At 36.0% G+C, this 16,261-nt stretch overlaps 1 protein-coding gene and 1 long non-coding RNA gene across 2 annotated transcripts in view; both read left to right on the top strand.

Annotated features, from left to right (window-relative positions):
- The window catches only part of spock1 (SPARC (osteonectin), cwcv and kazal like domains proteoglycan 1), a 233,811-nt gene that overhangs the window by 185,267 nt on the left and 32,283 nt on the right, over positions 1–16,261 (top strand). The gene's annotated exons all lie outside the window — the stretch shown is intronic.
- Positions 3,659–8,992, top strand: LOC310729204. Its single transcript, XR_014534500.1, has 4 exons — positions 3,659–4,073; positions 4,407–5,488; positions 5,850–7,829; positions 8,159–8,992. It is a non-coding gene; the product is annotated as an uncharacterized lncRNA (long non-coding RNA).

Raw genomic sequence — 16,261 nt, 5'->3', positions numbered from 1 at the left:
AGCGTTTAATGTCCAGCTTCAATCATTTCTTTTAAAAGGAGAAAATCCTGACAATTCCACATGTCAAGTGTGTGAATGAATGAAGGATGGAAGGAATGGAGACAGTGTTAAAGTATGCTGAAATAAGTAGAACAATTAAGTAGGTCATATCTTTAGAATATTAAATGTAAATCACACACGCATATACACACATACATTAACAAAAATTATTATTATTTTAGTATTTAGTATTATATTTAGTATAATTAGTATTACCCAGATAGGGTCTAACAAATGTAAACTATTTAATATTTTTTTATTTATTTTTATTTATTTTAATTTACTCGAATTAAACAAGTTAAACAAGTGTATTATATTAGTCATTTATTCTATTTTATTAAAAAGTTTTTTTTTATGTAAACTGTTGTTTACAAATGTTAATAATAATAAACTGTGTTAATAATAGTAAAAAAAAAAAAAAAAAAAAAAGTTAAGCAATTTTATGTTTTGCATTTCTTAACTGTACCGAAATTGTACCGTGACTTAAATAAAGGTACGTCCTGGACCGTGAATTTTGTGTACCGTTACACCCCTAAAAGTACATTTATATCATTTTCTCAGATCCTATTATTCTCTCATAAACAACAATAATAATAATAATAATAATAATAATAATAATAATAATAACAAGGGATGTTAATGCCAGCACAGCTTTTTCCAAACATTTTTCCATATTTTCCAAATATAGATTGCACAAACATATTCATACATTTTTATTAGTCTGATAATTTTTAAACCGTCACTGCAAACAGAAAAATGCAGTGCAAAAGAAAAAAGTCCAGAAACAGATTTCCAGTACTTCCAGGACTTCCAGTAAGTTACTGTGCAATGTCTTGGCCTTGTCTTGCTGTTCTGAGGTTCATCAAATTGGACAGCATTAAGATTATGGTAAGCAGCACAGGTCTAAACCAGGCTAAAGGTTACAGTAGGGTCTCTTATACAACTTACAATCAAGACAAAAGACAAATGAGCAGTCGAAGAACGCTCAAGGACTCAAAAGGCTTTGATTTAAACCACAGCCTTCTGATCAATAGACACTGATTAATCAGTTTTTGACAGAAATGATTAAGTAAAGGAAGTTGTTTTTGGTCCATTGGAGGTCTTCCCATGAGCCCACAAGCTACCTAATACTTAACTAGCTTGACCTGATACTTTTCATCTTATTTTATTGTTCCTAACTTTTCTGACAAATCTGCATGTGTGTGTGGGCATGGGCATGTTTTAGTGAGGTTTTTTTCAGAAGCATCATTATTGTTGCAAGTGTAGAAGGTCCAGATGATTGGGCAGTAAACTGCCATCTGACTTTCCCTCTAATAAGCACCTTCATTCTCTTTCACTCTTTCATTATCTCTAGCCTTCCATTATTACTGATTCCACGGCTTCGTGCTGCGCACGAGCTCTGTCTCATTTGCAGGAGAAAGACACTGAATTAGGGACTGTCACAAAAGGAAATTATTGTTCCCTGTTTTCTCTATAAATCACATGCCACTTCTGTGAAGTGCATACATTTCCTCCACCTCTACCTGATTGCAACCTGCATAGTATTTATTCCTGATTACCCATAATTCAGCACTGTACGCACATGCTCTGCTTTTCTTTCATAGCATGTATGTTTTTTTAATATGCTTCATAACACTTTCTATAGTCTCTGGGCTCATAAGCAGCTGAGTTACAGCTCAATTGAACATGTAATAAAGGTATTATGAAAATAGTGTATGAGGTGAACACACACACACACACACACACACACACACACACACACACACACACAGACAGTGTCATGAGAATTGTAATGTTCTGTGATTAGAGGGAGAACGAATAAGTGTTTGGAGTCTATTCTCTACAATGAAAATAAGGAAGGAGGTAACTGTTGTTAATTAATTAATGATTCATCTTTAGCAGCTTCATCCTTCATTCTCTCTCTCTCTCTCTCTCTCTCTCTCTCTCTCTCTCTCTCTCTCTCTCTCTCTCTCTCTCTCTCTCTCTCTCTCTCTCTCACACACACACACACTTTTTGTCTCTCTTTTTTTTTTAGCCAATTCCAGTTTTTCATATTTGCTCATAAAATAGTTTTTGCACACACGGATGTAACTAAATTTCTCAATTTTTCTTTCCCCTGAGCTGCTGGTACAAAACTCTAAATTGTGTTTGCTTTCCTTGGAAACCTCCTGAAAATGCCAAGACGGAGCCACATTTCCTATAGGTTTATTAGGTATGAATATTTCCTGTTTTTACTTCCTTTCAGAGTTTTAAAGAAATCGGCACACGAAATATGTTTCCCATCAGACACTGCACCTCATTTCACTATACTATACCTGTTTCATGGTCTGTCAAATCGCGCCTCACTCACTTTGTCTTTCATTGTTGTGTTGTGCTCAGGATGGGTTTGTTGCTGTGTATTCTGTATACATACTGTTTACTTTCATTAAAGAGAATCTGCATTTGCATTTTCCTTCGCCTCTTTTACATGTCGCTAAAGGCACATGACGTAGAGGCACATGGTAAGGGAGAGTAGAAAAAAAGTCCTTGGGCAAGAATAACGTGCATGAGTAAACCTGAAAATTTTTTTCATAATTGCCTGAAAGTAATACATCATTGCTTTATTTATTTATGCTCCGTGTATACACTGAAAGTCAAACGCAAATAACTGGAGCAATAAATGATTTGTTGTGTCGATGCAGCTTTCTCTATTGATGTACAAGTGAGAGCTGCATACACACTGACAGCTGTGTTCTCAAACGAACCGTGAAGTGTGTCGATCATTTTGTGTCATTTTTATGCAGGTCAGTGGTGTCTCTCACACACACACACACACACACACACACACACACACACACACACACACACACACACACACACACACACACACACAGAAAGAAAGTAAATGTCAAAATTTGTTAGGGTTTGTTGACAAATCTTCAAAGATCAATGCATGTCCTGCGGCAAGTAGAAATTGTGTGTGTGTGTTTGTTCCATCACAGCCTAATCAGGGTTCAGGAGAGTTACATCCAGAATAATGATGTCCGCCAGAGAAAACCCTTTTGATGGAAGGTGAGGTGATGCTTGCTGCTGATCTTTGAACTAAAGCATTTCTATCGACTAAATCTTAGACAAACCTTTTTATTTTTTTTAACTAAAGCTCTTCTAGAGAATAAATGCAGCTTGGGTGTTTAGATCTGCAGTTTGTTTGTTTAGATCTGGAGCTTGATATTTAGTAATGGACATGTTGGACTTTAATGCCATTCAAATGCTACAAAATACACTAGGGCTGCAACAACTAATCGATAAAATCGATAATAATCGATAATGAAATTGGTCGTCAATGAATGGCGCTATCAATTTGTTGGGATGCTCAAGTAACGGCTTAACACAGAAATGCAAAATGTCAACAGTACAGGGTCAATCGACAGCTGGAAAAAGTGTGCATCAGGTTGCACAATCAACTCGCTCCAGAGGTGGCAAAAGTACACACATCCTTCACTCAAGAAGAAGTACAGATACTCATGTTTTGAAATACTCTGGTAAAAGTTGAAGTACTGACTACACTTTTTTTTTTTTTTTTTTAAAGTAAAGAAGTTTTGGCTCTGATATGTATTTAAGTAAAATGTAGCCTTTACTACTACCTGTTTTAATGTCACGCTGGTCACTGAAACTTACATATTAATATTAGGGCTGGAAATCGATCAAAATATGAAGTTTCAATTAATTACATTATTGTCATGAGTTAATTCACGATTAATCCCAACTTAATCCACATTTGTATCTTTTCTAAATGTATAAATAAATGATTATATGCAAATGTATGTTTATAAATTGTGAAACTAAAGTACTGATGCACCAAGTTATAAATCAGCACCAAAATCTGCTATGATTCACACAATAAACCCTCTTGGGGTCGACAAACGCACCGGCGAGTTTTGTAAAAAAAATTTCCTCATAATGCTAAAAAACACAAATGACTGTCTTTTTTGATCGTACAGATAAGAGCAATACAATCTGTAAAGGGTACACACTTATAATAACAACAAAACGTTGTGCTTTTGTAAAGTAAAGAAAACAGACAGGGTGTGCTTTCTGGCGTCTCTGTCACCTCTTTTCACAGACTTACAAATAAAACAACCTCAATCTTAGTAAATTTTTGTCTCACAGACCTAAAACCCAGTTTCTCCAGTATCACCTCACTAACCGTCCGTGTGGAAACATAGCAATGGTTCTGTTTGGTCTCCTGATGATTTACGTAATGTAAATTATAAAGCATCAATATTTGTCCATGCCCATGTTGATTAGGGTATAAAAAAAAAATTGGAAAGTATTAATTTAATGTACATTTTAGAACAGTGCGAATAAACATTGAAATCGATTGACAGCCCTAATATGATTTTGACGTGGCGTCCAATTACCAGCTTGACACTAAAACGTGTTAGTCCAAACTTCTTTACTTTAACTTGAGTAAAAAAAGTAGTCAGTACTTCAACTTTTACCACAGTATTTTAAAACATGAGTATCTGTACTTCTACTTGAGTGAAGGATGTGTGTACTTTACCATCTCTGCTTGCAAAATAGTGACACATTTAATTAAAACGGTGTAAACAAACACTAAATCTAAAAGCAGCAAATAACAGCATCAGTAAAGGATCACATTTTTAGTCACTGTTGTGGTTTTTAGCGAATGATTATGCATTTCTACACCATTGCGTATTTTTTCTTTTTTTTTATTAAACCTGTTAGCTTGCTGCGTTTTTTTGTTCCATTCTCTTTTTATAGCATTTGTCTACTACAACAGTAACTTATCTGTTTTCAAACATTTTTTTACTACAGATTTCCTACGTTTGTATATTTAATTTATGCATGTGTAATTTAATAAATTTTTATACAACATAAATTAATTATATATTCTAGATGCTTATATCTGCAATAATCATTAAATAAAATGCAAATGTTGATTTACACAAATTGCTCATGGTGTTTTTGTTTGTTTGTTAGTTTTTTTGTTTTTTTGTTTACAACCCAGTGTGAGTGAATTTGTTCAAGGACAAATTCCCCATGCACTCCACAATAAGCTATAAGATAGTTACACTCAATATGTGGCATTTGTACACTTTTATACATTATAAAACCCTGATTTTTGCTCATTAGGTGAGATGAGGAGGCCTAGGGAGTAGTGTTCCAGTTTATCCCAAAGATGTTCAGTAGGGATAAGATCAGAGCTCTGTAGCTGTTCACTCAAGATCTTCCACTCCAACCCATGTAAAGCATTTATTCATGTACCGTATTTTTCGGACTATAAGCCGCTACTTTTTTCCCCACGTTTTGAACCCCGCGGCTTAAACAGCGAAGCGGCTTATTTATAAATTTTTCCTGGGTTTTTCCCGGTTTCACAAACTTCAAGCCAAAAAACTGAGGCTCATAACATTAGACCAATGAAATTTCCAAACGGAAACGAAAAAACGCACCTCACTTGTGTTCTGAGCTGCACGGCATCGGGAGAAAAAATTTTTATTTTAAACGCACGACGGTGACAAAAGAAAAACTCTCGAGAGAAATAGTTGTGAAAGGAAGACAGTGAACAATGACTTTCTTGGTAGGCTACTGTTTAGCTACAAGCCGTTGTAACGCGTTGAGTCTGGGTCAAGGAATAGCTTGCTAACTAAAGTTGCAACAGAAATCATATAAGTACAGACAGGTTTCCAAAACTCGTGCTTTTTTATTTTTCTTGCCAACAGCGTTACGGGTTAGTCAAAGAAACTTAGAAATGAGCATCAGAAAATAATAAGGACATATTCCTTGGTCTTGCACACATGCAGTAATAGCGGAAAAATGCGGCGGCAGGCTATTCCCAAAATACCGCTCTGCTTTTAAAGGAGCCACAACATATTTCACCCATTACAGCATGTAAAAGACACTGTCTTTCATTAAAGCCTGTGTAAAGTTCGTTAGTTTCAGTGGAGACAGGTGGAGACAGGTGCGGCTTATTTATGTTAAAAACAAAAATCTTTGTAAAATTCAGTGGGTGCGGCTTATATATGGGTGCGCTTTATAGTCCGGAAATTACGGTAGTTCATTTTGTGCACAGGAGCATTGTCATGCTGGAACTGGTTTAGGTCTCCTAGTTCAAGTTAATGGAAAATTTACAGCTAGCACATCCAAAGATGTCCAGCACTTTTGTGTCTCCAACTTTACCTGTGATTTGTGTGTATGTGTGTGCGGATGTGATATTGGCACTTAATATCGTGTGCATTTTCTGACACAATGCCATCCTTTTACATTCCTTGAAAGGTAATGAATCATACAGCATGTTTATTTTTTATTCAGCCACTTTATCTCCCTTTCCGCATTCCTCTGTCTTTCACCAAAGAATCTTTGGGACGCTTTCCGCCCAGTGCCCCCTCCAGTGATGAACAGCACATGCTTTCTATTGCTTGATTTAAGACATGCAGTCGAGAATCAAGGAGAAAGAATGAGAGAGGGAGAGGGAGAGCGAGAGAATAATGTTTAACTCTGGTATTCATACTTCAATTCAACATCCCCACTGCACAAGCTCTCATTAATTCTCATACTCTACACACCAATTCTGGCCATGCGCAAATCGCTGCACATTCCTTTTTCCCTAAATTGTTCTTAAACACATCACACGTCCGACATAATGAGTTTAATTTGGTCAGCGCGTTTTCCGCTGCTTCCTTTCAATTACGGCTTATAGAAAACACGGACAAGGCTGAGATGTACAGAACGATTCTCGTTAAACAGGGACATGAAAAGCGAGCTTAGAGAAAACGCTCTCTTTCCTCTAAGCGTAGTCTTTGTGCTCGGAGATTTGTAGACGCGTTGCATACGTCCCTGGCTGAGCCGTCTTTAACCTGAGAGCTAAGGATCGACTCGCCCGTCTCCTTAAAAGCTCATTACAGCCAAGCCAGGGCTTTTAGGATTTCTGTCCAGGGACAGAACATTGCCTTGTACACGCCATTGTACAAGCTTCATATACATTAGTCTGAGATGACGATTACACTCATACCCCAGGTGTTACAGAAACTAAGCGATATTAACACGACTTTGTTTAATTAGCACTGCATTGGTTGTAGTTGTTCTATGCACTGTTTGTGGAGAAACAGATGCCTCATTAACAGCAGCCAGGTGCAATTTGCAAATTAAACTGTATACTGAAAATATTTGCAGATTGCAATGTACTGGTAGTCATTCACTAAAGCATAACAAATTCTTGTTAGGAATGTGTATTTATATATCTATATTTGTATATTAGCCTTTTTTTCCCCCAGATTTGAATTTTGCAAGAAATAGAATGCAATTATGCTTTGAAGCAACTATATGGAAATGTACCCAAAGGATGTAGACATTTAATGTTGAAGTATGTTGGTCATGGCAACTTTATATTAGAAAGAGAGCTTTTGTGAAATGTTTAAGTTTGGCAGTCTTATTACTGCTTTTATTCTGCTACATGTTTTACAGTGCTAAGGTAAACGTTTCAGACAGCGGCACTAACACAGTAATGTGACCAGTCAGTCAATGCCCAATTTTCTCCGCACATGACACCAAGGTCGCAAGGTCTAATCTCACCAATCCACTTCTGTGACCCTTTAGCAAGGCTTCTAAGGGCCTGTTATACATCATCACACCACTTTTGAGAGAGGTTCCAAGGATATAACAGGACTAGGACTTTAGCTGTCAGACATACAGTACAGACCAAAAGTTTGGACACACCTTCTCATTCAAAGAGTTTTCTTTATTTTCATGACTATGAAAATTGTAGAGTCATCAAAACTATGAATTAACACGTGGAATTATATACATAACAAAAACGTGTGAAACAACTGAAAATATGTCATATTGTAGGTTCTTCAAAGTAGCCACCTTTTGCTTAGGTTACTGCTTTGCACACTCTTGGCATTCTCTTGATGCCTACTTTGAAGAACCTACAATATGACATATTTTCAGTTCACTTTTTTGTTATGTATATAATTCCACATGTGTTAATTCATAGTTTTGATGCCTTCAGTGTGACTCTACAATTTTCATAGTAATGAAAATAAAGAAAACTCTTTGAATGAGCAGGTGTGTCCAAACTTTTGGTCTGTACTGTACAGTAGATGTGCACAGCAAACAGCAAGGCATATTGTGTGTGATTGAGGACATTTTACTATATGATTCATAAGTGCTTTTTTGAACATTCCATCTCACATTTAGTCTCTATTTGCTGCTAATAATATCCACTCTTCTGGGAAGATGTTTCAATAGATTTTGATGTTTATTAGTGTATATTTGTGTGTATTCAGCCTTAAGGCTGTTAGTAAGACAGGTACTGGTGTAGTTAAGGTGAGGAGGCCTGGGGTGCAGTCAGAGTTCCAATTTATCCCAAGGGTGTTCTGTAGGGTTGAGGTGAGGGCTCTTTAGCAGGCCACTCAAGATTTTCCACTCCATCCTATATAAAGCATATATTCATGAATCTGGCTTTATGCTCAGGAGCATTGTCATGATGGAACTGGTTTGGGTCTCCTGGTTCAAGTGAAGGGAAAATTGAATGCTACCACATCCAAAGCCATCCTATACAATCCTATATGTGCCTCCAACTTTGTGGTTTGGGGAAGATTATATATGTCCTTAAAAGTCAGGTGTCCTAGTACCTTTGCTCATATAGTATTACTATTGACAATTCTGTAACAAGTTAACAAGCAATGCTCACTTTTTTATTATTATTTAATTATTGTTTTTTTCATAATCTTACCTTGATGTTCAGCTTTCAAAGAGGATTTCTTTTTTAGGAGGGTTAATTTTAGAACCCTTTGTTTGCTGAATATTATTGCTACACTCAGCCTTATCCACTGCCTTTCATTTATTAAGACATTATAAAAGCATCCCGTTTAACCATCACCTGCTCAGATTTATGCTTTTATCACATTCTTCTCACTTTTATGCCACTTTCTTTCTTTAAAAAAGAAAACATCAACAAACCTATTGTTGCTAGGTACTTTGTTCTGCATTATCACATCTCCTGAGTTTATAGGAACATAATTTTTGTAGCTTTCTCTATTAAACACTGGATAATTTGCAAAAGAACAGACAAGTTTTAAACAAAGTAAATTCTATTTTTAATGCCATAGGTGTTTTCCTTTGATATTTTTTTTTTTGAATGCATATCTGCACAGGATACAACACAAACCCACAGAGCTCATTATACAGTATGTTTATGCAAAGTTTGAACCAGATTCACATAAGATAAGCCTTTAACTCGCCTGTCTTAAAAATAAAATAAAAATAGGGCATCATTGCAAACTTATAACTGGACCACGAAAAATTGGACTTATTTTGGTAAATGCCAACACTGGCATTTCTTTTCCCCCTCATTAATATCTCTTCTTGAAAATGCCATTGTGAAAATGGTCTTCCTGCTACATTGATCAATTCAATTCTAGTTTATTGGACATGCTTGCATGAACAACTGAGATTGAAATGCAATTTTAAATCTGAAGCCAAACAAAAAGCTCATACAGTGTACAAATATTGTTCTCTTAATCCTGCTTATGAGAAGTTCCCACATGATCAGTTACTCTTTCATATTAATTTTGAGATTTTCAGATAACTATTGACTTTAATATTATGGTGTTATTTGAAGATTATGATTACAGGCCTGAGTTGATTTTTCACCAAGGCGCACATCTGACTAACTATACAGTGCACTTCCAGGTTTTTGTGTTTATGCAGCCATATGTGTTTTTGTGGGGGAGTGGTGACTCCAGCGGTTAAAGCGCTGGGTTGCCGATCGGAAGGTCTGGGGTTCAAGCCCCGGTATCGCCAAGCTGCCACTCTTGGGCCCTTGAGCAAGGCCCTTAACCCTCTATGCTCCGGTGGTCCCTTACGAGGGAAATATCAAGGTCCGTGACGTCAGAGTGACGTGGGGAATTACGGGTAAGCGGGAGAAAATGAATGAATGAATGAATGAATGAATGTGTTTTTGTTTCGATTCACATTCTGTCTTCACCTGTCTTATTATTGGTTGTTTCACTCATGTGTCCTTATTACAAACCTGTTTTGGGTTTAGCTGTTTTAAATTGAGCATCTATACACCAATCTTTCTGTTAAATCCCCACAAAGTATTGTTCAAAGTTTAGTGACAAAGTATGAGACTCTATAACACAAATCCATATCATTATTTACTGCATGCTAGCTAGCTAAAACATTATTGTTGGTCATTAGTTTCTCATTCTCTGTCTAGTAAATTTTTTGTTGCCTAGCAACTGATAAACTGTTCGAACCACTTGAACATTGAATATGATGGATTTACCTCTCTGTGTCAAACACACTCCAGGTATGTTGTTTCACTGATGCAGATGAAATGTGGACTGGCTATTAATCATTGATACACAGATACTGTAGATAAAAAATATGTAGAAAAATGCAGAGAATAAATGAAGAAAAATTTAGTCATTTTTCTTTACTATCAGAACTATGAGACAGCAGCGGAAGTTTTGTTAGCACTGACACGTTGCCAGTTTGATGTAAAATCACATCTGTGTTGCACATCTGTTCTTCAGACAGCAGCCCAGACACTCAGCACTGCTACCTTTCATACTCCATCTCAAAGCAAGCTTCATTATAAGCAAAGGTCAGACGAGGCAAAAAAACATGGATCATTAAACAAACAGAGAATTTGCTTGAAGGGCGAACAGCATCTTTGTTGTGGAATTGAAACAGCTTGTTTCTTGGGTGGGCTGCTTAGTCATTATTATGTTTTATATATATTTTTTCTTATTAATTTGTGAGTGGGTAGACGGAGCCAGTTTAATTTCAGAAGCGTCTGAAAGAAGATGCTAAACAGTCGACAGTGTTTAGTGGATTGCAGCAGGACCTAATTATAAGTCTCTTACTACTTACATTTTCCAGGTCATTGTGGTGTTTTGTTTTTTATCTGTGGGCTCTGTTTGGTGTGGGGTTTTAGGTTTGAAAGTTCCTGCCATGATCTACCTTTTTTGGGGGGGAATTTGGAAGGTTTCTCTGGCTGTTTTATTTCTTTTTTCGGTCAAAACACATGCATTGTGCCCTGTTATGAGTTGGTACCCCATCCAGGATGTTGGATAGAAGCTGATGCATAGACGTGTGTTTATATTAAACACTCCCTTCTGAGGGGATGTTATTCTGAAGACAGAAACCATCACACATAAATTTATATGCAGACATTATAACTTGGAAGATGAAATTGCTAAGAAACGAAATCTGTACATTCTGAATACATTTAATAGTTAACTAAAACTGTTTATTTTCCTACTGATTAATAAATACCCTACACTTCACACAGGTAACGTTTAAATATACAAGTGCACAAAGTATATTCTGCACACATAATGTAAACATTCTGTCTTTTAAACAGTCCATTCAATTTATTGGATACATTCAAATCTATTTACATACACTTTATTAGGAACATCTGGACACTCACACTTTAATGCAATCAACCACTTATGTCACAGTAGCAAACTGTGTCTTTGACAATGCAAAGACACTCGATCGCAGTGGCTTCAGTTGTGGCATGGTTTATGGATCCAGTCCTGTATTTGAATATTTTACAACACATACTGAGCTTATCTCACACACAACCTTCTTTAGCGTTTAGATATTGATATAGATTGATATAGATATTAGATATTGGTATGGAAGACAAGCAGCCATTCTTCAGGTAAGTCAGAGGAGGGTGGACTGGTTAAAACTGACAATAACCATAACTCAAATAAGCAAAAACATGCAGAACCTGTAAAATCTTGAAGCAGATGGGCTTCCAGGGCAGAAGACCACATCGAGAATTGCTCCTGTCATCCAAGAGCAGGAATTTGAACCTATTGGAAATAGACCAGGCAATGTTTTTCCAACCTGTCCAGTTTCTATGAGCCTTTTTTATTTATTTAGAATTTTTGCACATTTTTGTGCAGATTAATATTTAATTTAATACATATGCATAAAAGAGTTATTTAATCAAACTAAATATGTTTAATTTTATGACAAATAATCCCACGAAAAATGAATGAGAATGAAATTCCATTACATTTTCAATTTAATGAGGCTCATTTAAAAATACTTAGGTCTGATTTTAAAACATTTTTTTTTTTGAAGCCCTTGTCATAAGTGTACAATAATAAAGTAAAACTTTTTTATTAGGACAGTAATTAGAAAATAGACTGTGTTGTTGCAATCATTATGGATGTGAAATTGAGTCATTTATTATTCTATTAACTGCTGACAGATCAGAATCAGAATCAGAAATAGCTTTATTACTAAGTATACTTACACACACAAGAAATTTGACTTGGCATCAGGAACTTCCAGTGCAGGAGACGTACAAACATAATGTAAAAGAATAATTAAATAATGCACTATTTACAGAGTAAAAATATTGTTTAATCTACAGTATTTGCCAAATCCTTAATTCCTCAAGAGTCAAACCCACTGTTTTTGAAACTTCATTGAGTTAAAGCGCTCATATACTGTACCTACATAACCAATGACCTGGTTCCCAAATGTTGGGCAGAAATCCTAGGCCAGCTGCTTATTTCAACAATAATTACTTATTTTATTTAAACGCTAGATATATGGATACATTTTTATAGCTGCAAATACAATGAATAGCTTATAATTTCATTTAGGCTCAAATTGTTTCGGATCAGTCTTTCCAATATAGGTTCAAAAACAAAATATGGGAGGGATATATCTATATTTATGTCTGTTTTTATTTTAATTAGAATTTCTTATATATCCTATTTATTTGTTTGTTTTTATAAAAAATTTTCTATTCTATTTGATTCTATTGATCAATTTATTTATATATATATATATATATATAGACATTTATATATGTCTGCTTTATCTATTTATCTGTATACAGTAATCCCCCGCTTTACCTTGGTTCGAATCTGTCGCCCCCGGTTTATTGTGGAATTGCAATTGTCACATAACTCATTTGTTTGCCTGATTTTCCCGGTTTCTCGCGGATAGCACGACAGACCAGAAAACTTATAGGGAATTGTTTTTATGGAGATTTATGTTGAAATAATGAGATTTATTCATACAAATATAATTATTCATTATAAAATTAAGTAAAATATTAATACAGTACAGTACTGTAAAATAGCATTTTTGGGGTGGCGTCCGTTTATCGCGGTTTTTCGTTTATCGCATGCGGTTTTGGAATGTAACGACTGCGACAAACGGGGATTACTGTATCTATTTATTTGTATGTATTATTTATTTATTCATTCATTTATTCGATGGTTTGTTTTACAAAATGACACGTTTAATGTACCCATTTAATCTCCAACACATAATTTATGACCCCCAGGCATCCCTGTCCCCCCTGCGCAATCATACCAGCCCCAAGCAAGTAGCACTCCAACCAAGATTCAGTTAATCTTGATTAGGCTGCATCACATTCACTATTGGTAGAATTAAAGCACAATTGATATGCAATAGGTAATTGCACATGTGGGATTACCTTCAAGATGGTGTTTGTATTCGCACACTACCAGACAGAAATTCGATAATATATTGATCTGTTTTATTCCTAATTAAATCCCACCAACTCCATCTTGTCTAGCCTCGATTGGAAAATAAGGATCATGCTGGCTGGCTTCTAGGTTCTTTGAAAAAAAAAAAGAAAATCAACTGATTCAGACATTCCACACATTTGCAGCATGTCTTTATATTAAATGTAGTGCATTGTGTTTTAATGCTTTTAGATTGCTGAGTATAATCTGATGTTTGGTCATACGGAAAAAGCAGACTGGTGAATTAATAGCTTCTAAGCATTGAATTTTTGTCTGCATTTTGGAACAAGTTCTCGTTTTTTTGGGGTTTTTTTTGCCAAAGGGTCCTCTATTGGAGCAAAAGCAGTTCCATTGTGCTTCACTTTGAGCTGCGGGATTAGCAAAACGCTGCAGCACGCAAGGCTAAGCGACTGGTGTCATTGCAATTGGAGTCAGTGTTTGTGTTAAACAGCTTAAAGGGACACCTGTCTGCTGAGTGCAATCAGTGGTGGACACTGGTGCTTTGTGTCGCTTTGTCACAGCAAAAATCTTGCACATTCAGTGCCTTCCAGGTTTTAACAACCCAGCACAAATCATTTTCAAATTCCTAGTTTTCTGTTAACAATGTTTGGTCACTATGACAATTATTCATCAAGTTCATCATTATGCATCTGCCATTAGCTTCCGAACATAATGTCATTCTCATAATAGTGGCTGCTATCCAAATTCTGAATCTGGACAGTTATAATGTGATAAGTGTAGAAGGGTGATGCACAATGGCAGTGGAGAGAATATTCTATTCAGGAGTGGACAGATCAGGAACCCCAGATGCCCAGGCCAAGCAAATCTCATGTCTCGTCCTTATTGACTTTTAAACAAAGGTTTCCATTTGGCAAAGTGTTTAAACATAATGAACTTCATGGTGGTGCCAAGTACTGGGATGCAACTGTACCTGAATTCCACACACAATGTGATAGTTCTGTACATTTTTATGAGAGGATAATAGATTTTGCAAATAAACAAATGCAGATAAATAGGTAGTATATGTACAGTATGTAATATATGTATATGTATGTATGTACAGGGAACAAATATAAAGGCAATAGCATTGCAGAGGTGTGTGGACATTGTTAAAAAGTACAAGTTAATAGTTATAAGTCTATGGCAGTGACAAATGTGCAGACACTTTGGTAAAGGAACAATAAGTAGAAGGTTGTATGTTATGCAATGAAAAATATGTGCAAGAAAATTTCACATTCAGATAGATAGATAGATAGATAGATAGATAGATAGATAGATAGATAGATAGATAGATAGATAGATAGATAGATAGATAGATAGATAGATAGATAGATAGATAGTGCAGATGTATGTAAGGCACAATATATTTAGAGAATGAGGAGTATAAAAAAATACAATATGCAAATTGTACATTGTATGTATAATTGTACAGAAGTTATATACAGTGTTTATACAGTAATCTAACAGTGTTGTGTAGAGTTTAGTAGGGTGATGGTGAATGGAAAGAAGATAGCCCTGAACCTGCTGGTTCTGGTGCATATGCTCCTGTATCCCCTTCTTGATGGAAGGAGGTTAAACAGTTTGTGACTAGGAGGTAAAGAGTCCTTGATGATGTTATGAGCTTTGTGCAGACATCTGCTGTGGTGAAGGTGCTCAATGACAGGTAGTTGGTGCGAGTGATGCGTTTTTTTGACCACACTCTGAAGGGTTTTACGTTCACACACAGTGAAGCCTCTGGACCATACACTGATGGTCAGGATGCTTTCGTTGATGCAGTGGCAGAATCCCGGGGATTCTGTGACTAATTAACTTTCTTAAGACTCTTTTAGATTTCCTCAAGAAGTTCAGGCATTATTGTGCCTTCCTAACCAGAGCTGAAGTGTTCTGGTGCCAGGACAGATCCTCAGAGATGTGAACTCCCAAGAACTTAAACCTGGAGACCTCAGTTTCATTGATGTCTCCTGCTGTTAGATTTCCGAAACTCCACGATGAGCTCTTTAGTCTTCGTGGCATTGAGGGTCAGGTTTTTGATGGCACTCATAAAGCACATACGAATTTTATGGTCAGGGGTCCACAAACATTTCTCCATATGGTGTACACCAAATAACAAACATTTAATCATGAAAGTGCCAAATGATCTCTCTATGACCTTATATATTAATTTTAAAATAGTTTTGAAAAACTGGACCAGTTGATCAAGGAAAACTGGTTTGTGACAGTAAATACTGACTCACCAACATTCTCTGTGCATCTATGAGCCTAGGTTTTATTATAATATAAGAACCTGCTTCAAGAAATATGGCCATAAACATCATTGCTGTTTGAAGCAGTTATAGGCTTTATTTTTTCATTATGTCTGCTAGAAACTGCCCACAGTAAGAATGAAGTATTGCGATCTTACCCCATTGCACCATTGCCATTGGATGTGTGTGGGTCTAATTATCCTCCACTGACCTTTTATTTAGTACAGATTTGGGCTTAGCCTCACCCTGACCTATAATTCTTTTAGATTTCCTGTGCAGCTGTTGTTTTCCCTTGCAACTATTTTATGGTGCAAACCTTTACCATGCTTTCTGCTTTCCAATTTTCCCCATCTGTTTAGCAAATCTCAGTATTCCTTTCTCTCTTTTTTCTTATCCCCCCTCTCATTAATTACATTTCAGAAGCATGATTAACAGAGA

The sequence above is a fragment of the Silurus aristotelis genome (assembly GCF_946808225.1).
Source record: "Silurus aristotelis genome assembly, chromosome: 7".
NCBI classification, from domain to species: domain Eukaryota; kingdom Metazoa; phylum Chordata; class Actinopteri; order Siluriformes; family Siluridae; genus Silurus; species Silurus aristotelis.
This window is presented reverse-complemented; position numbering and strand designations above follow the sequence as displayed.